This window comes from Bubalus kerabau, chromosome 9 (genome assembly GCF_029407905.1).
Source record: "Bubalus kerabau isolate K-KA32 ecotype Philippines breed swamp buffalo chromosome 9, PCC_UOA_SB_1v2, whole genome shotgun sequence".
Taxonomy (NCBI): domain Eukaryota; kingdom Metazoa; phylum Chordata; class Mammalia; order Artiodactyla; family Bovidae; genus Bubalus; species Bubalus kerabau.
Window position 1 is genome coordinate 32,791,094 of NC_073632.1, and position 21,203 is coordinate 32,812,296.

The 21,203-nt window shown below is 39.0% G+C and overlaps 1 long non-coding RNA gene across 1 annotated transcript; it reads left to right on the forward strand.

Annotated features, from left to right (window-relative positions):
• The first annotated feature begins 16,305 nt into the window (after positions 1–16,305).
• On the forward strand, positions 16,306–18,338 carry LOC129659981 (uncharacterized). The gene is made up of 2 exons (XR_008718275.1): positions 16,306–17,023; positions 17,660–18,338. It is a non-coding gene; the product is annotated as an uncharacterized LOC129659981 (long non-coding RNA).
• Positions 18,339–21,203: the final 2,865 nt, after the last annotated feature.

The window sequence follows — 21,203 nt, forward strand, 5'->3', positions numbered from 1 at the left end:
GTGCATTTGGCAATTTATCACAGCAAGAATGAGTCCTGAAGCACTATGATAAAATGTCTCACCACCATAGCTTTACTTTATTCAGGGACAGAATGTTTAAGCTCAGTACATTATCTTTGTTTTGTTTCCATCTGTAGTGGTTGGAATAAATGTAATGTTAGAAAGAAACTCAAGGGACATTTTAACTTTAATGGCCCTTGTATTCGGAGTTATAACTAAGTGTAAAACTACTAAAATGAAGTTGGTGTACCATGGTTTTATGGTACTATAACAATTACCTGGGAATTGCATCCATGCTGCGAATCTCCACAAGTGATCAATCATTGTGGACTCTGCAGCAGAAAAGCACTAATACATAAAAAAATTGTATCTATGTACAGAGTCACTAGTAGTCAGATGACAAATGCTTACATACCAAGAAATACAGAAGAATCAGAAATAATGGCACTTAACATTCATGCATACTCAACTCCTACCTTCATTCCAGCAGGTTAACAATTGGAAGTATTTTGGTGGAAAAGTTTGTTTTCTTTGAAATAAGGGAAGAGATAATTTGTAGCACTCAGACCTTAAGACTGTTGGGTCCAGCCAAGGCTGTAGCTAATTTGGGGTTTCAGAGATGGAAGAGCACCCCCTGGTTATTTCATATCACTTCCCCCTTTGAAGGAGTTCTTAAGCAAATGTTTACCTTGTCATCATGTGTAACTTGGGCAATATGTTCTGAGTATTATAGGGTTATGTGCTCCCCACTGTGGGTTATTCACAAAATTTCCTGAAGTTGTGTAAAGCAAGTCACTGTGAAGGTTCTCCAAGGTTCTGGTTGACTTATGTTTGGAATAAGTCTTTTGTTGTTATTTGCTTTCTGACAGAGGAACTGGAAATTGTCTGGACTTTGGAACTGACTTTGTAATGTTTGAATAGTGCTCTTCAAAGTGTGTGGTGTGTTAGCATGTGGTTTACTTATGCAAAACAAGACAAAAGATGGATTTAAACTACATTTAGGTGTGCTTTTGAGAAAAGTTTCTAACAGTTCCAATTTTGTGGTACAACAGACTCATACTGGCTAAAAAAATCTGGCAATGTACTTAAATATCACCTTCTTAACCTGAGTTCAGCAACACTGTGGAAACTGCTGCTAGGTTTGTTTCTCCCTTCCTCCCCATCCTCACTTATTTAAAAAGATAGCTTATTTAAGAACCACATCTTGAAAATTAAGTAGACAGTGACCGCATTTGCCTGCTACTATATTTTACTATATTATATATTAATTTTACTATACTTTACTATATTAAAGCATTTTCAATAGCAGCAACTCAAACCTACCTCGATTCTGCAGCAAATAATTCTGGACTGTTTTCTTTATAATCGGAAGCTGGGGGGTAGATAAACTGATGCATATGTAAAGTGGTGAGCAGTTAATTGGAGAATGCATGTTTCCATAAAAGGATGCACTCTTTACCTAAAATTGTATCTCTGTAATTATTCATATAACTTTAGTTGAAGGAAAGCAATATAATGTGACACTCTTCCTGAATAAAGGTCTGGGTCAAAGGGCTCTCCTGCTCTCCCCAATTCACACATCCCCCTTTCTGCACACAACTAGAAGAAAAGATCCTGTATTCTTTTATCTCTCTCCCCAAATTCTAAAATTTAAAAATAAAATTTAATTAAAGAATGTATTTAATTGACATACTGCTGATTTCCTTCACCTATAAAAACAGAACATCACCTTTACCTAAAGATGTGTGCACACAGACTGAACTGCACATATAGAATAAAGTAATCATGTGGCAGTTTTATCAAAATGAGAACCACTGTACCACCCATAGCCCCATCCCAGCCACATAGAAGCCCAAGAGTGCTCCCATCGGCACAAGGCATCTATGTTCTTCCCACCTTCTTCTCTCCTTTTATTAATCAATGGTACTTTATTTATCTTGGGGAACACTTATCTGCAGTCAGTTTCTAAGTTAACAAAAAGTATTACACACCCTTCAGTTTGCTTTTAGGGAATATTTAAGTGTTTTAATAATATAGCTAGAAACATGATTTGTATGGCAGCATGCGTGCATGCTCAGCTGTGTCCGACTCTTTGGGACCCCCTATTGACTGTAGCCCGCCAGGCTCCTCTGTCCATGGGATTTTCCCAGCAAGAATCCTGGAGTGAATTGCAATTTCCTACTTCAGGGGATTGAACCCACACAGGTATATGCTTTACTACTGCGTCACCTGGGAAGCACCTGTATGGCAGAATTAGCCACAGAAATTCTGACAGTGGTCATTCCTAAGAAATGCCCAGTTCCAGAACTTCAGTTGCAGTAACTACTCTGGTTGTGCTCTCTTAACCGTCCTGGCTCTTGCCTTGTTAACTCTATTACTGTTCATAGGAGATCTAAATGGCTGATCTAACTCCCAACATTAATGACAGGAATGATAAGAGAAGCTATTTCTAATGTAGTATTATATAAAACAAAATGTAGATGGAATCCCAGGCCAGGAATATGTTGACCCTGAAAGATGTCCATCCTGTCTCAGAAGGAAGATGTGCTGCCTGGTACACTTGTATGCCTATGTCCTAAGATCTGGTCTGGAAGATGAAAGCCACCAAGAAAGTATATGTGTGTGTGTGTGTGTGTGTGTGTGTGTGTGTGTATTTATATATAAACATACAAATTTGCTACAGAGGAGGAAGGATTTTCTAGTCTACCCAAGCTGATAAACCGTGTATCCTTGTGTGTGTGTATATATATACATGGTTTATCAGCTTGGGTAGACTAGAAAATCCTTCCTCCTCTGTAGCAAATTTTTATTTCCATTCATTTATTCACTTAGTCATTCCTAGCACCAAGTAAACCTCATAAGCACAGCCATATCAGAACTGGGTATCTCAGCCAGTTTCAGCTACAGGACATGCATGCTGTATTTACTGATAGCTTCCTATTATAAGCCACTGCAATTTGAGACCTCTCCAGGGTCAGTCCAGGACACAGTGAGAACTAGTTCTACACACCCCTGTATAGGACAGAAAAACTAGATCTGAGTATTTTAAATTTCCTAGACTGGATAAATTAGAAAAGACTGGACCCTTCATTTGCCTCCTCAAAAGGATAAAAAATCAGTCTCATCAGTGAATAGGAATAAGGCAGCCTATGTAAGGCTTGCATAAAGCTAAAGTAGTGATGAGTACCAGACAAAAGGGGAAAATCAGAAACAAATGATATGAAAAAAAAAAAAAAAAAAAACAGGAGAGGAATATGGGCAAGAAACAACAGAGGAGGAAGTAAAGTAGGAGAGAAAAGAGGGCTGGAAAAGGCATGAAATGCTGTGAGGTCCAAGATAGGCGCTCACCAACTGGTCGAGAGGAAAGGGGAAATATGTGGAGAGCAAAAATGGGATGGACAAAGGGGTGAGGGGCAGAGAGCATGCAGTGTCTCGCCAATTCCCTACTTCTACGTGATGCAGGTGGCTATCATCTCTGTTGACTATTGTAACAGCTTCCTGACATCCTCCTGGCCCTTGCTCCTCTATACTTTCTCTTCCATCAATAATCAGAAATAAAAGCTAAATTATAGTCATGTCACTTCCCTGCTCAAAACATTCCAATATCTTTCCTCCTCACTCAGAATAAATTTCAAAGTCCATATTATGGCCTCAGATGCCACTCGTTATCTGTTCTAACTTACCTCTTCTTCTGCATGCTACAGCAAAGCTAATCTTCTGTCCCTTGAACACATTAGGTTTATTTTCTTCTTCAGGGCTTTTGTGCTCCAACCAGATCTCAAGGCTGAATCCTTCTCATAATACAGGTCACAGTTCAAAAGCCATCTTGACTTTTTTCTAACTCATACATGGAATTCGATAAATGCCTGAATGAATGTGAATTATGAAAGCTTCAGCACAGCATTAACTTTGAAAAACTTAGGGAACAAATGAGACTTGATCACTGGGAATGTTTGTTTCTCCAGATTGCTTAGGAATATCTTGTAGAAGAGATTAATTTATGTTCATCCCCTTGTGGCTCAGCTGGTAAAGAATCTGCCTGCAATGAGGGAGACCTGGCTTCAATCCCTGGGTTGGGAAGACTCTCTGGAGAAGGTCAAGGCTACCCACTCCAGTATTCTGGCCTGGAGAATTCCATGGACTGTATAGTCCATGGGGTCATAAACAGACACGACTGAGCAACCTTCACTTCACTTCACTTCAGATCATAGAAATAGTATCAATATATGGAAATAACAGGAACATTCCAGAAAAGAACTTCCAAAAAATGAGAACAGTTTACACATCATTGCATTTCCTCAGTATTGAACAATTCATATAGCAAATAGTCAACAAAAGTGTTGAATGAATGGAATTATTATATGCCTGAAGCTAATTTTGTTATTCAAATTTCAAAGTGGCAGCAGTTTTAATGATTTGCTTTACTAAGAATTCATATAAGACTCTTATTTCACAGTATACATAACTATATTAAGGTCAAGACTTATTTGCTCTCAGGAGATCTGTATTGGGTCTCACCTCAGTGCTGATGAATACAAGCTCAGTTGCCATGAATCTGCACTCTACCAAACTTCATCATCCAAGAGGCAAAATTCCCAAGGCATGTCTACACGTCTTTCTTTACTTGTCCTGCATTCAAGTGGCATGATGCATTAGACTGGCACTGTCCAGCTGCCTGAATAAAATCTCAACTCTTAAAAAAAAAAAAAAATTCTCCCAAATCAAATTTTGCCATCTCATTTCTAAGTTCAAAATGGTTCAATTTTTAAAAGTCACTGGCTTTCCTGTTTTTAAATATGCTCCATATGTTGAACTGCATCAGGCTTTTAAAACCATCTACTTTCTGTGCATCTTCACCGGTCCTTTCTATATTAATTGAAATAGGCAATGTTAGTTCTGATGGCTATTACTTTGGGCCAATGTTTTTTTTTAATTTTTATTAGAGTCCTTATTAACCTAATGACTTTGTCTTCCCACCTGTGTACCTTTGTAAATGCTATCCTTGAGAATCCCATAACTCCCTCTGCTCCCGGTTTCCCTGATATCTCCTACATGCCTCTTTTTAACTCAGGAAAAAGCCTAAGCTAATCTTTAGGGATTTCCTTAGTCACTCAAATTCAGAGAATCCTCCATTTCTTAGAATTCCTAGAGCAAGGCCTAGACCATGAATCAGGCAGTGTGCTGTCTAATCTCCAAAGATGGCCTTCAAAAATACCTTGGTTACCTATGTGCTCTCCCTCATATCGAGAGCTTATTCCCCTACCACAGCACAGGCTGCTCTCTTGTGACTGCCTTGACCAATGGAAAGGGTGTTAAAATCGATATCCTGGTACTTTTGATCTAAGTACATTTAAGAGTACTAAAATGTCTACTTCCTGATTCTTGGAGCCTCAATCCATGATTTAAAGCAGCCCCCTTGAAGCCCCATGAAGATGTTCTAGAGGATGAGACATTATGGGAAGAGAGAATCAACTTGGAAGAGACCCGAGGCCCAGATACATGAGTGAAGAAGTCATCTTGGATATCCCAGCCCAGTTATCATCTGACTGCAATATGAGACTTCAAGTGAAACCAGCAGAAGAACAGCCCAGCTGAGCTCCAGCCAATCCAAAGAATCATAAGAAACAATAAAAGCACCATTGTCTTAAGCCATTAAGTTTTAGGGTGATTTGTCAAACAGCAATAACCAAAACAGGCAATCTATGCTGTTAGTAGCATAGATTTTTATGGGTGGAATTGCATTAAATATTGGTTAACTGTCCTGTGTCATGAGCAATTCCCTGTGTTATTTGCTCAAACTATATACTTCTTAAGGACAAAGAATGTTTTAATTGCTTTTATGCCCCTCACTCTCCAGCACAGTGCCCTAAAAATATTGGCTGCTGAAATAATACTAACTAGTCCATAGACTACTTTAGAGACCCATCTAATTTATTTTGGCTCTTGGAAGTCTTAGAATAAAGCTAATTTTGTTACAAAATCATTTCCTTACATACCTAAAAATCTTTGAGGACTATATAATTCACAAGATTTCAGAATCCCAAAACACTATCATTTATATCTTGCACCTTTAAATATTTTTCATATGTGAAGAAACATTGTTTACATAGTTATTCAACTATAAGAAAATATAATTACTTTGAGGCCGCCCCTAGAACCAAAAAGAAAACTGACTCAGCTGCATCTAGAAATAAAGTAACATTTAAAATTCCAAATGACTAACAGTAACATTTTATTACTCAAGGGCATAGAATCTATATTACTGGTAATATCCCAAAACACTTTGGAAGACTTATGTAACAATGAAATGATTGCATTTCCAGAAAGACACTAACCAAGTTTATTGCTGGTTCTTTCTGCACTTCTTCAGTGATTCAGTCTTTTGGCTAGACATTTTAACTTCTTCTGCATCGCTGGAAACTTGTCCAAAATGTATTTCAAATAACCACATACATTCAGAGCCTCATTCTTAAAACTTATAGGAATATTTCACCAATTCAGTGATCTCACTAACTAAATATCTTTGGCTATACAATTCCACACCTACATCACATATCATTTGGGGAACAGGGTGTACTAGGTATCCTGATAATCTATCTGGCTACGTTTATTTCCTGGTATTGAATTGTTTTAAGTACACCAGGCATTTAAAGTGAAGGTTACTTTATATGGGATCACAGATATTAGAAAGCAAGAGAATAAAATGACACACAATTTTGAAAATATAATTTAAGATGTTGAACATTAAAACTATAAATATGAAAATAAAATGTTTTATTTAAACATGTTTGAAACCACATATTTGTGTATTATTTTTCATATTCATAAATTTCCCCTCCAATTACAAGTATTTTCCACATTTTCTCACTAGTAAAATCTGTATTTCCTCTGGCCACACAGTCTGAGAAAGCAATAAGATCAAAAAGAGTAACAAATGTCCTGATTCGGTATTCAACATCTGAAAGAACTCCAGCCTAATATTTTAAGGCTTTAAACTTAATGATTTTAATATACATCTTTTGTAGAATCAGTGGGTTCTACAAAACAGCTCTTCTGCCAGACACACATATCTAATACATGCTTTTCCTTTCTTTAATGACAGAACCTTGACTGTGTTCAGAGAAAGTGCCAAAAATACTAAAATACTTATGAATAAAATTTAACCAAGGATATAAAAGACCTTAACACTGAAAAACTATGAGATAGAGGAAAGAAATTGAAGACACAAACAAATGGAAAAAGATATCATGTTCTTGGATTTGAAGCAATTTTGTCAAAACGTTCATACCCAAATCAATCTACAGATTCATTGCAATCCCTATCAGAAGTCCATCAGCATTTTTCAAAAAATAATAATAAATAAATAAACTATCCTAAAATTTCTATGGAACTGCCAAAGACCCCTAAAAGTCAAAGCAATCCTAAGATGGAAGAACAAAGCTGGAGGCATAATACTTCCTGGTTTCAAGATATATTACAAAGCTACGGTAATCAAAATCATATGGAACAGGCATTAAAAAAAGACACAGACCAGAAGAACAGAGGAGACAGCCCAGATGTAATCCCATGTGTATATAACCAACTCATTTTTAAAGTATTTATTTGGCTGCATCAGGTCTTGGTTGTGGCACCAGAGATCTTCACTGCATCATGCAGGATCTTTCAGTGCAGTGCACAGGCTCAGCTGCTCTGTGACATGTGGGATCTTAGATCCCAAACCAGAGATCAAACATGTTTCCCTTGCATTGTATGGCAGATTCTTGACCACTGCACCACCAGAGACGTCCCTGACCAACCCAATTTTGACAAGGGCGCCAAACACATAATGGGGAAATAATAGACTCTTAAATAAATGGGGTTGGGAAAACTGAATATCTACACACAAAGGAATGAAACCGAACCCCTTTCTTATACCACACACAAAAATTAACTCAAAAGGGATCAAACACTATATATAAGAAGTGAAGCAAAACGTAACTATAAGGCACATACATCAGATCACATTGTTTTTCTCTGCACAGAAAAAAACTTCTTTTTTTTTAAAAAAAATAAAAAAAATAAAATAGCAGTTTTATTTTTCAAATTTGAATTTTTAGTATTTATGCTTTACAACTACAAAGTCTTAAAATTTAATGCCAGTAGGGATCAAAATTAATGCTTTTTCTCATTTAGATCTTGGCAGACTTAACTCTCAAAACTCAGAGATAACATTTGATTTAAAAGCCCACTAAGAACAAATTGCTTAACCAGAAACCTGGACTTCACAATTAAGGTATTTCATCACCCACAAAATACAGGGAAAAGAAACATATATGGCAACAAAAGATAAAAATTCTCCTTTTCATTTAATGCTTTGTGGATAAGAAGTAGGAAAAAGAAAAACAGAAATGTTTTTCTTGCTTAACTAGTTACTGACATCCCTAAAAGTAGCTTTGAATAGCCTCTTTTCATCATAAACACATAGTTTTACACATAGATAACACTGCTTTTCTTTATACTGTGCTATCCTAGTTGTGGTTTGATCACAACTCACAGATATCTTTGAAAATCTGTAAAAAAGTCAAAATTTCATTTTAATTATCTCTGACTCTCAAGTTTACAATATTTAAAGATTAAGCTAGGTGATCTGAATTCTTTATACTGTGACTCCAGCGGTACGTGGTTCTACCTGAAAATTATGAAATTCTAGTCATTTCACATCACTCAGATCTCAAGACTCAGCAGGATCATTGTCTTCAGCATTTTTATCTGCTTGAAAATTGCTGAGCACATGCAATTTTGAGCATGATTATGAGCAGCAAACTACTGCTCTCTGAATCTGAGTCTCCTGATTTGTGTTTAAGTGCATAATTGTGAATAAAAACTATCTTTTCAGGCTTCTAGTAAAAACAAAATATCTCAGTTCAGTTGAGTCGCTCGGTCGTGTCAGACTCTTTGCAACCCCATGGACTGCAGCACGCCATGCTTCTCTGTCCATCACTCCTGGAGCTTATTCAAATTCATGTCCATCAAGTTGGTGATGCCATCCAATTATTTCATCCTCTGTTGACCCCTTCTCCTCCCACACTCAATCTTTCTCAGCATCAGTCTTTTCCAATGAGTCTCTTCTAAGCATCAGGCAGCCAAAGTATTGGAGTTTCAGCTTCAACATCAGTCCTTCCAATAAATATTCAGGACTGATTTCTTTTAGAATGGACTGGTTGGATCTCCTTGCAGTCCAAGGGACTCTCAAGAGTCTTCTCTAACATCACAGTTCAAAAGCATCAACTCTTCAGTGCTCAGCTTTCTTTATAGTCCAACTCTCACATCCATACATGACTACTGGAAAAACCATAGCTTTGAATAGACAGACCTTTGTTGGCAAAGTAATGTCTCTGCTTTTTAATATGCTGTCTAGGTTGGTCACAACTTTTCTTCCAAGGAGCAAGCATCTTTTAATTTCATGGCTGCAATCACCATCTGCAGTGATTTTGGAGCCCCCAAAAATAAAGTCTCTCACTGCTTCCATTGTTTCCCCATCTATTTGCCATGAAGTGATTGAACCAGATGCCAAGATCTTAGTTTTGTGAATGTTGAGTTTTAAGCCAACTTTTTAACTCTCCTCTTTCACTTTCATCAAGAGGCTCTTTAGTTCTTCTTCGCTTTCTGCCATAAGGGTGGTGTCATCTGCATATCTAAAGTTATTGATATTTCTCCCAGCAATCTTGATTCCAGCTTGTGCTTCATCCAGCCCAGTATTTGTACTCTGCATATAAGTTAAATAAGTAGGGTGACAATATACAGCCTTGACATACTCCTTTTCCGATTTGGAACCAGTCTGTTGTTCCATAATCTCAATTGTCATGAGACGAGATTGAGAAATATCTTAATCGTCCTGCAAACGGGGTGTCTTCTGAGCTGCTTTTACTCAGTCACAACTTGCTAAATACTAAATTTACTTTAGCCTACACTATTTCACTAACTCTTCTTCATGCCTCTCAATCATGGTTAGGTAGATGATGGGGGAGTGTGTAATTTCCTTGGTTCTGTCTCACTGCAGCAAAAACCTGAAGCGACAGACAGACCAGTGTTACAGCTCCGTGTTACAACTCAGTTTTATTTGGCAAGCAAAGGAAAATACATCCTTGAGGCATGAGGGCGGCCGATCCCAAAGAAGAGAGAAAAGAGGCCCCTGGCTCAATTTTGGCTCCTCTTTCTATATATTTTTTCTCCTCACACTGAGCCTACCCTATGGAAATTGAGCTAGCCAGGAGGGCTGTTTATTTTACCTGAGGTCCTTACTACAGTCCTCGGTCCTTCCTTTCTTCTATTTTTCAGGTTTTCCCTTTCTTGTCTTTTAGCCACTGCCATTCTGAATTCCTTTTGCCTATTCTAAGTACCTAACAGTAGATAGGATACTGAAAGAGGAACTCCCCTAGTAGGTAGGTGCCCAATGTGCTACTGGAGATCAGTGAAGAAATAACTCCAGAAAGAATAAAGGGATGGAGCCAAAGCAAAAACAATACCCAGCTGTGGATGTGACTGGTGATAGAAGCAAGGTCCGATGCTGTAAAGAGCAATATTGCATAGGAACCTGGACTGTCAGGTCCATGAATCAAGGCAAATTGGAAGTGGTCAAATAGGAGATGGCAAGAGTGAATGTCAACATTCCAGGAATCAACAAACTAAAATGGACTGGAATGGGTGAATTTAACTCAGATGACCATTATATCTACTACTGTGGGCAGGAATCCCTCAGAAGAAATGGAGTAACCATCATGGTCAAGAAAAGAGTCCGAAATGCAGTATTTGGATGCAATCTCAAAAACGACAGAATGATCTCTGTTTGTTTCCAAGGCAAGTCATTCAATATCACAGTAATCCAAGTCTATGCCCCAACCAGTAACGCTGAAGAAGCAAAAGTTGAACGGTTCTATGAAGACCTACAAGACCTTTTAGAACTAACACCCAAAGAAGATGTCCTTTTCATCATAGGGGACTGGAATGCAAAAGTAGGAAGTCAAGAAACACCTGGAGTAACAGGCAAGTTTGGCCTTGGAGTACAGAATGAAGCAGGGCAAAAGCTAACAGAGTTTTGCCAAGAGAACACACTGGTCATAGCAAACACCCTCACCCAACAACACAAGAGAAGACTCTACACATGGACATCACCAGATGGTTAACACTGAAATCAGACTGATTATATTCTTTGCAGCCAAAGATAGAGAAGCTTTATACAGTCAGCAAAAACAAGACCGGGAGCTGACTGTGGCTCAGATCATGAACTCCTTATTGCCAAATTCAGACTGAAACAGAAGAAAGTAGGGAAAACCACTAGACCATTCAGGTATGACCTATTTCAAATCCCTTATGATTATACAGTGGAAGTGAGAAATAGATTTAAGAGACTAGATCGGATAGATAGAGTGCCTGATGAACTATGGACAGAGGTTGATGACATTGTACAGGAGACAGGGATCAAGACCATCCCCATGGAAAAGAAATGCAAAAAAAAAAAAAAAAAAAAAAAAAAGGCTGTCTGGGGAGGCCTTACAAGTAGCTGTGAAAAGAAGAGAAGCAAAATGCAAAGGAGAAAAGGAAAGCTATAAGCAACTGAATGCAGAGATCCAAAGAATAGCAAGGAGAGATAAGAAAGCCTTCCTCAGTGATTAATGCAAAGAAATAGAGGAAAACAACAGAATGGGAAAGACTAGAGATCGCTTCAAGAAAATTAGAGATAGCAAGGGAACATTTCATGCAAAGATGGGCTCAATAAAGCACAGGAATGGTATGGACCTAACAGAAGCAGAAGATATTAAGAAGAGGTGGCAAGAATACACAAAGAACTGTACAAAAAAGATCTTCATGACCCAGATAATCACAATGGTGTGATCACTCACCTAGAGCCAGACATCCTGGCATGTGAAGTCAAGTGGGCCTTAGGAAGCATCACTACGAACAAAGCTAGTGGAGGTGATGGAATTCCAGTTGAGCTATTTCAAATCCTGAAAGATGATGCTGTGAAAGTGCTGCACTCAATATGCCAGCAAATTTGGAAAACTCAGCAGTGGCCACAGGACTGGAAAAGGTCCGTTTTCATTCCAATTCCAAAGAAAGGCAATGCCAAAGAATGCTTAAACTATCACACAATTGCACTTATTTCACACGCTAGTAAAGAAATGCTCAAAATTCTCCAAGCCAGGCTTCAGCAACATGTGAACCGTGAACTTCCAGATGTTCAAGCTGGTTTTAGAAAAGGCAGAGGAACCAGAGATCAAATTGCCAACATCTGCTGGGTCATGGAAAAAGCAAGAGAGTTCCAGAAAAACATCTATTTCTGCTTTATTGACTATGCCAAAGCCTTTGACTGTGTGGATCACAATCAACTGTGGGAAATTCTTCAAGAGATGGGAATACCAGACCACCTGACCTGCCTCTTGAGAAACCTATATACAGGTCAGTAAGCAACAGTTAGAACTGGACATGGAACAACAGACTGGTTCCAAATAGGAAAAGGAGTACGTCAAGGCTGTATATTGTCACCCTGCTTATTTAACTTATATGCAGAGTACATCATGAGAAATGCTGGGCTGGAAGAAGCACAAGCTGGAATCAAGAATGCTGGGAGAAATATCAATAATCTCAGATATGCAGATGACACCACCCTTATGGCAGAAAGTGAAGAGGAACTCAAAAGCCTCTTGATGAAAGTGAAAGAGGAGAGTGAAAAAGTTCGCTTAAAGCTCAACATTCAGAAAACGAAGATCATGGCATCTGGGCCCATCACTTCATGGCAAATAGATGGGGAAATAGTGGAAATGGTGAGAGACTTTATTTTGCGGGACTCCAAAATCACTGCAGATGGTGACTGCAGCCATGAAATTAAAAGACGCTTACTCCTTGGAAGGAAAGTTATGACCTACCTAGATAGTATATTCAAAAGCAGAGACATTACTTTGCCAACAAAGGTCCATCTAGTCAAGGCTATGGTTTTTCCAGGGGTCATGTACAGATGTAAGAGTTGGACTGTGAAGAAAGCTGAGCACCAAAGAATTGATGCTTTTGGAACTGTGGTGCTGGATAAGACTCTTGAGAGTCCCTTGGACTGCAAGGAGGTCCAACCAGTCCATTCTAAAGGAGATCATTTCTGGGTGTTCATTGGAAGTAATGATGCTAAAACTGAAACTCCAGTACTTTGGCCACCTCATGTGAAGAGTTGACTCATTGGAAAAGACTCTGATGCTGGGAGGGATTGAGGCCAGGAGGAGAAGGGGGACGACAGAGGATTGGATGGCATCACCGGCTCGATGGACCTGAGTTTGAGTGAACTCCGGGAGTTGGTGATGAACAGGGAGGCCTGGTGTGCTGCGATTCATGAGGTCGCAGAGAGTCGGACAGGACTAAGCAACTGAACTGAACTGAACAGTAGATAAAAGAATTTTGAAGGGGAACAAGATATGAAGCACATTAAATGTCCTTCATTCAAGTTTTCTTTGATGTGTATGTAATAAAGTGGACAGTTTTATTCACCCATTCACAAAAGAGCTGATTCTCGTGAAAAAAGCAACCCTGACAGAAAAGTTACATTTAGAATGGATAGTGGTTGGGGGGAGCACCAGACATAAAGGGTCAGGTGGTCACAGGAATATCTGAAAGCTCAATGCAGGGGGAAAAGAGGAGGAGCTATTAAACACTGAGGGAAAATAGTGCAGCAGTCTTGGAGAGAGTGTGTGGAGAGACTGAACACAGCAGAAATTTCCAGAATTCATAAATAGGTAAGTGAAATCTATCAAAAGAAAAACTTTAGAAGCTTTCTGGATAAACTACAGAAAACTGAATATTGTGCCTTAAGAAAGCCTAAAGTTACCTTTAGATAAATTTTGAAGACAGGTTTTTATTCCTTTAAATGTGATACAAGAATGATAACATCAAAAGAGGCTGGGTTTTAAGGTGTTAAGTGATCGTTTCTGTCATTCTTCCATTCAACAGTTATATAATCAAAAACTTCATTGATGCAGGCACAGTAGTACATTCTTTGGGACTATAATGCAGAATTCTGGATCTCAGGTTTAGTACCAAATGCCTCTAGGAGACAGCTTAGAACTACGTGTAGAGTACATTGCACCATTCCTGTCAAATCCTTTGACTCAGGATGCAATGGACCGAATGTAAGATAAATAGTGTGCACTGTTATGGTTCCTGGTACAGCAGCATCATTAAGGAAAAAGAGACATTACTGAGGTAAGTACAATTTGAAAAGGTCTTTCTTGGTGTTGAAAATACAGAAAAGCAAAACCTATATAGCACTATTATTTGTGCACTATATGAAGGAAGTCTAAGAAACTCCTCATGTGTGTGTTAGTCACTCAGTTGTGTCCGACTTTTTGCAACACCATGGACTGTAACCCACCAGGCTCCCCTGTCTGGAATTCTCCAGGCGAGAATACTGGGTTGGGTAGCCATTTCCTTTTCCAGGGGATCTTCCCCACCCAGGAATCAAACCCAGGTCTCCTGCACTGCAGGCATATTCTTTACCAACTGAGCCATGGGGAAGTTGCAAATTGGACAGAAGTCTTAATCCAACTTACATGGAAACAGGAAATCTTAAGATATTTGAGTCTCTTTTGGATGGGAGAGGTGAGGTTGATGGGAAATATGCTTGAATGGGCTCAAATATTTAGCCCTACTTCTACTGCCCAAGATCAGATTCTTTAAGAATCTGGCTGCTACTATTCAACTTGTAATTGAGCAAGCTTTGGAACCAATGATACAAAGCTAAGTGCTACCAGAAACTTGAGAAAGAGAAAATAACTGAGTCATAGCTAGGGCATGCCACTAAAATTAACCAGAAATGTCAAAAGAAATGCCAATTTTTAAGTGTTCAAATGGGTTGTGATTTCAAATATCTACAGAAATGTAGCAGTTAACTAAGGCAGGCCTGACTAAGTGGAGTGAACCAAATACCAAAGAAATGTCTTCATCTGAAAGGAGTTATGTAGGACCAACTGATTATGGCTGTTTTATTTCCATATTGCACAATTTTTCAAAAGAAGCCAGAAATCAAAGTTGCATGTAGAATTTAATTATTAATATGCGATCAACTAATTCAATGTTTAAAAATTATATGGGCCAAACTATACTTCTCTGCAATGGAGAAGGCAATGGCACCACACTCCAGTACTCTTGCCTGGAAAATCCCATGGATGGAGGAGCCTGGCTGGCTGCAGTCCATGGGGTCACACAGAGTCAGACACGACTGAAGTGACTTAGTAGTAGTATACTTCTCTGCAGGCCAAACACGATACCTCAGACAACAGTTTATGATCTCTGGTTATTCCACCCCATAACAGATGGCCAGCTGGGAGTCCAACAAAGAATTTTCGAACTGAGAATTAACAGATGTAGGCCATTTTTCTTTTAAAATGTATTTCTATGTTTTGTTTTTAAAATAAAATTTGACTATACATGCCAAAACTGTCCCAACGTCACCAAGATATATCCTTGAAACAACCTATCTCCCAGCAGTGCTATTTTTACTTTTTAAATTTCCTAGTTCAGCTATTATTTTAAAATAAAGTCAAATGAAAAAATAAGATTAATTTTACATACATTTATAGAACCCTTGAGCATTATAGGTTCTAGTTGCATTTTTTTTTCAAACTTACACTCATGAGAAATCCTATTATCTATAATTTATCTTTATACTAAGCAACTTCATATCAAAAATATGTATTTATATTGCAAGTAAGGCATTGAAATCTTGGTACAATAATGCTTTAAAAGAATTACGAACTTCTACATCAGACTAAGAATCTATGAGGCTTTCTTTCCAAGATGAACCATACACACATACTTTCCCTCCTTAGACTTCTTTAAAATAATAAAGTATAAAAAGGTATAAACCAAAATTGAATAGCTAAGATGTAGACTTCAAGAATCTTCTAGATGCAAGGAGGATATATTCTGAGTGCTGAGGAACAGCCAAAGAGGTTACAGGCAACAACAGCAGTAGCAGATGCTGCAGCAGACAGCTGACCTGTCCAAGCAGAATTCTGGGGCCTCCTGAGTCCAGATTGCCACATACAATGCAGGATGAGAGTGAGACGGGGCAAAACAAAATGATTAAGTGAAGACCTAAATGAGGGACAGACCACTCTCAGAAAGTTTATCCTGGGAGGGAGAGGGGGTGGATTCTTCTCTAATGAAATAACATTAATTACACAGAGGCCACGAGGATGACTGTGAATAGTTCATGATAAAGTTCTCCATGTTCTGAATTTTTAGAGTTCCCTGGCATTAATACCTGGCTCTCAGCTCATTAATTCACTCACCTCCAAAGAAAGCTTGATAAAAAATAATCTCTGCCTATACATACATATCTCTAAGTTCCAGACCACAAATAGTTATAATCAGACTCAGAAGTTTCATTTTAATCTAAGATTATGAGCCACAGAAAGATGCTCAATAGAAACATGACATGATTGGGTATACATTTTATTCAGACAATTCCAACTCTGTGGAGATGGACTAGAGGCTGGATGAAGGTAGCATAGGAAACCAGAGTCAAGGAAACCACATAGGATGCTATAATAATTCAGGTGTGGATACATATTTCCTGTATTAGACATTGAAAGAGAATCTGAAATGAAGCAGTGGGTATGGAAAAAGGTAGGGATAGACTTAAGATTCAAAGTCAGATCTTGGTGACCTATTTAACTGAATAAGGGAAGGAGGCAGATGGATGTGAAACAGGAAGACTCAAGGATAAATCTCAGGTTTTTAGTTTAGCTAACTGTAAAAATGGACTGCAATGGAAAATAAATGAATTTGAGGGAAAACTTGAGTTCAGATTTACATACATTAAAAAACAACTGGAGGGAGGGAGGAGCCAAGATGGCGGAGGAGTAGGACGGGGAGAACACTTTCTCCCCCACAAATTCATCAAAAGAGCATTTAAACATCGAGTAAATTCCACAAAACAACTTCCGAATGCCGGCAGAGGACATCAGGCACCCAGAAAAGCAGCCCAACTCTTCGAAAGGAGGTAGGGAAAAAATATAAAAGACAAAAAAGAGACAAAAGAGGGAGGGACGGAGTTCCGTCCCGGGAAGGGAGTCTTAAAAAGAGAGAAGTTTCCAAACACCAGGAAACCCTCTCACTGCCGAATCTGTGCCGAGCTTTGGAAGCACAGAGGGCAACATAAAAGGGAGGGGAAAAAAAAAATAAACAATTAAAAATCGCGGATTGTGAGCCCTACGGGAACTCCCCTAGCGGAGAAGCAGCGCAGATGCCTGCACACGGCATTAGCAAGCGGGGGCTGGGCAGGGAAGTGCGGCACGGGCTGTGTCCCTTAGAGTAAGAATCGGGCCGAATGTCCTGAGCGCTATCTGAGCGAAATAATTTGGGCTAGCAAACCAGACTGTGGGATATCTACCACGCGAAAAGCCAGCCCTAACCTAAGACACCGCCAGGCCCGCGCACAGAACAAAGGACTGAACAGAGATAGCCGGCTGCAGACCTCCCCCTCCGGTGACAGGCAACCAGAGCCGGAAGGGGGCAATCGCAGCCCCAGAGAGACACTATCTATAAAACTGTAAGCAGGCTTCTTTGCTAACTAAAACTTCTTGGGGGTCTGGACGGTCAACATCTGCCTGAGAAGGTGCGCCGGTTTTACACCCAGATAACCGAGTGGCGGGGAGGCGATAAGTCGCAGCATTGGCGCCCGCCAAGCACCTCATCGCCTGAGCTGCTCGACCTGGGAAGAACACAAAACGCAGGCCCAACCGAGTCTGCGCCTCTGAGGACTACCCGAGTGCCTGAACCTGAGCGGCTTGGACCTGGGAGCTCAGTCCAGGGCCGGCCTCTGATTGTTCCCGGCGGAACAACCTAGAGCCCAAGCAGTGTGGGCAGGGAGGTTACACGCGCCGTGAGCGGGGGCAGACCCAGTGTGGCCGAGGCACTTCGAGGGCACGCCAGTGTTATCTGTTTGCAGCATCCCTCCCTCCCTCCCCACAGCGCGGCTGAACAAGTGAGCCTAAATTAAAAAAAAAAAAAAAAAAAAAATAGGGTCCTCCACCGTCCCCTTTGTGTCAGGGCGGGAACCAGACACTGAAGAGACCAGCAAACAGAAGAAGCTCTAACAGAGGGAAACGCCTTGGAAGCTACAGGCCATAGATTAAAACCCTGTGGTTACTACGGATTACATAGGAAGGGGCCTATAGATCTTGAGAAATATAAGTCGGACTAAGGAACTGCCAAAAATGAACTGAACCCACAATACTCACAACAAAACCAGAGAAAGACCTAGATATATTTTTACTATTTTTACGATCAATCTTTCTTTCTTTCTTTTTTTTTTTTTTTTTTTTAATTAAAAAAAATTTTTTAAGTCCTCTATTGTCCTTTAATTTTCACTTTTATAACTATTACTTTGCAAAAAAAAAAAAAAAGACCCTATTTTTTTTTTTTTCTTCTTCAGCAAACTTCATATATATATTTTATAATTTTTTGACCGTGTTTTTCTTTTTTTTTTTTTTTCTTTTTTCTTTTTCTTCTTTTCTTTAACATTGCATTTTTGAAATTCCAAACTCTACTCTAGATTTTTAATTTTAGCCTTTTGATATATGTTATCAATTTTGTACCTATAGTTTTTTTCATAATTGCTGTGACTTTTTTTTTTTCCTCTGTTTCTTTCTCTTCTTCTTTTATATAACATCGTATATCTGCAATTCCAAACGCTACTCAAGATTTTTAATTTATGCTTTTTGGTATTTGATATCAATTTTGTACCTGTATTTTCTTTATAATTTTTGCGACATTGTTTTTGTTGGTTTGTTTGTTTTCTCTCTTTATTTTTCTTCTTCTTCTTCTTTTTTTTTTTTTTTTTTAACGTTGTATTTTTGAAATTCCAAACTCTACTCTGGATTTTTAATTTTTGCTGTCTGGTATTAGTTATCAATTTTGTACCTGTAGTTTCTTTATTACTTTCACGACCTTGTTTGTTTTTCTTTGTTCGTTTTTTCTCTCTTTCTTTTCCTTCTCCTTTTCATTAACATCGCATTTTTGAAATTCCAAACTCTACTCTAATTTCTAATTTTTGTTTTTATGTATTTGTTACCAATTTTGTACCTTTAAGAACCCAATCTTCAGGACCCATTTTTCACTAGTGTACGAGATTACTGGCTTGACTGCTCTCTCTCCCTTTGGACTCTCCATTTTCTCCACCAGGTCACCTGTATCTCCTCCCTAACCCCTCTCTACTCTACCCAACTCTGTGAATTTCTGTGTGTTCCAGACGGTGGAGAACACTTAAGGAACTGATTACTGGCTGGATCTGTCTCCCGCCTTTTCATTTCCCCCTTTTATCCTTCTGGCCACCTCTGTCTCCTGCCTCCTTCTTCTCTTCCCTGTATAACTCCGTGAACATCTCTGAGTGGTCCAGTTGTGGAGTGCACATAAGGAAGTGACTACTGGCTAGCCCACTCTCTCCACTATTGATTCCACCTCATCTCATTTGGGTCACCTCTAACTCCCTCCTCCCTCTTCTCTTCTCCATGTAACGCTGTGAACCTCTCTGAGTGACCCTCACAGTAGAGAAACTTTTCATCTTTAACGTAGATGTTTTATCAGTGGTGCTGTATAGAAGGAGAAGTTTTGAAACTACTGTAAAATTAAGACCGATAACTGGAAGTAGGAGGCTTAAGTCCAATCCCTGACTCCAGGGAACTCCTGACTCCAAGGAACATTAATTGACAGGAGCTCATCAAACGCCTCCATACCGACACTGAAACCAAGCACCACACAAGGGCCAACAAGTTCCAGGGAAAGACATAACAAGCAAATTCTCCAGCAACAAAGGAACACAGCCCTGAGCTTCAAGATACAGGCTGCCCAAAGTCACCCCAAAACCATAGACATCTCATAACTCATTACTGGACATTTCATTACACTCCAGAGAGAAGAAATACAGCTCCATCCACCAGAACATCGACACAAGCTTCCCTAACCAGGAAACCTTGACAAGCCACCTGTACAAACCCACACACAGCGAGGAAACGCCACAATAAAGAGAACTCCACAAACTGCCAGAATACAGAAAGGACACCCCAAACTCAGCAATTTAAACAAGATGAAGAGACAGAGGAATAGCCAGCAGATAAAGGAACAGGATAAATGCCCACCAAACCAAACCAAAGAGGAAGAGATAGGGAATCTACCTGATAAAGAATTCCGAATAATGATAGTGAAATTGATCCAAAATCTTGAAATTAAAATGGAATCACAGATAAATAGCCTGGAGGCAAGGATTGAGAAGATGCAAGAAAGGTTTAACAAGGACTTAGAAGAAATAAAAAAGAGTCAATATATAATGAATAATGCAATAAGTGAAATTAAAAACACTCTGGAGGCAACAAATAGTAGAATAACAGAGGCAGAAGATAGGATTAGTGAATTAGAAGATAGAATGGTAGAAATAAATGAATCAGAGAGGATAAAAGAAAAACGAATTAAAAGAAATGAGGACAATCTCAGAGACCTCCAGGACAATATTAAACGCTACAACATTCGAATCATAGGGGTCCCAGAAGAAGAAGACAAAAAGAAAGACCATGAGAAAATACTTGAGGAGATAATAGTTGAAAACTTCCCTAAAATGGGGAAGGAAATAATCACCCAAGTCCAAGAAACCCAGAGAGTCCCAAATAGGATAAACCCAAGGCGAAACACCCCAAGACACATAGTAATCAAATTAACAAAGATCAAACACAAAGAACAAATATTAAAAGCAGCAAGGGAAAAACAACAAATAACACACAAGGGAATTCCCATAAGGATAACAGCTGATCTTTCAATAGAAACTCTTCAAGCCAGGAGGGAATGGCAAGACATACTTAAAATGATGAAAGAAAATAATCTACAGCCCAGATTATTGTACCCAGCAAGGATCTCATTCAAGTATGAAGGAGAAATCAAAAGCTTTTCAGACAAGCAAAAGCTGAGAGAATTCTGCACCACCAAACCAGCTCTCCAACAAATACTAAAGGATATTCTCTAGACAGGAAACACAAAAATTGTGTATAAATTCGAACCCAAAACAATAAAGTAAATGGCAACGGGGTCATACTTATCAGTAATTACCTTAAACGTAAATGGGTTGAATGCCCCAACCAAAAGACAAAGACTGGCTGAATGGATACAAAAACAAGACCCCTGCATATGTTGTC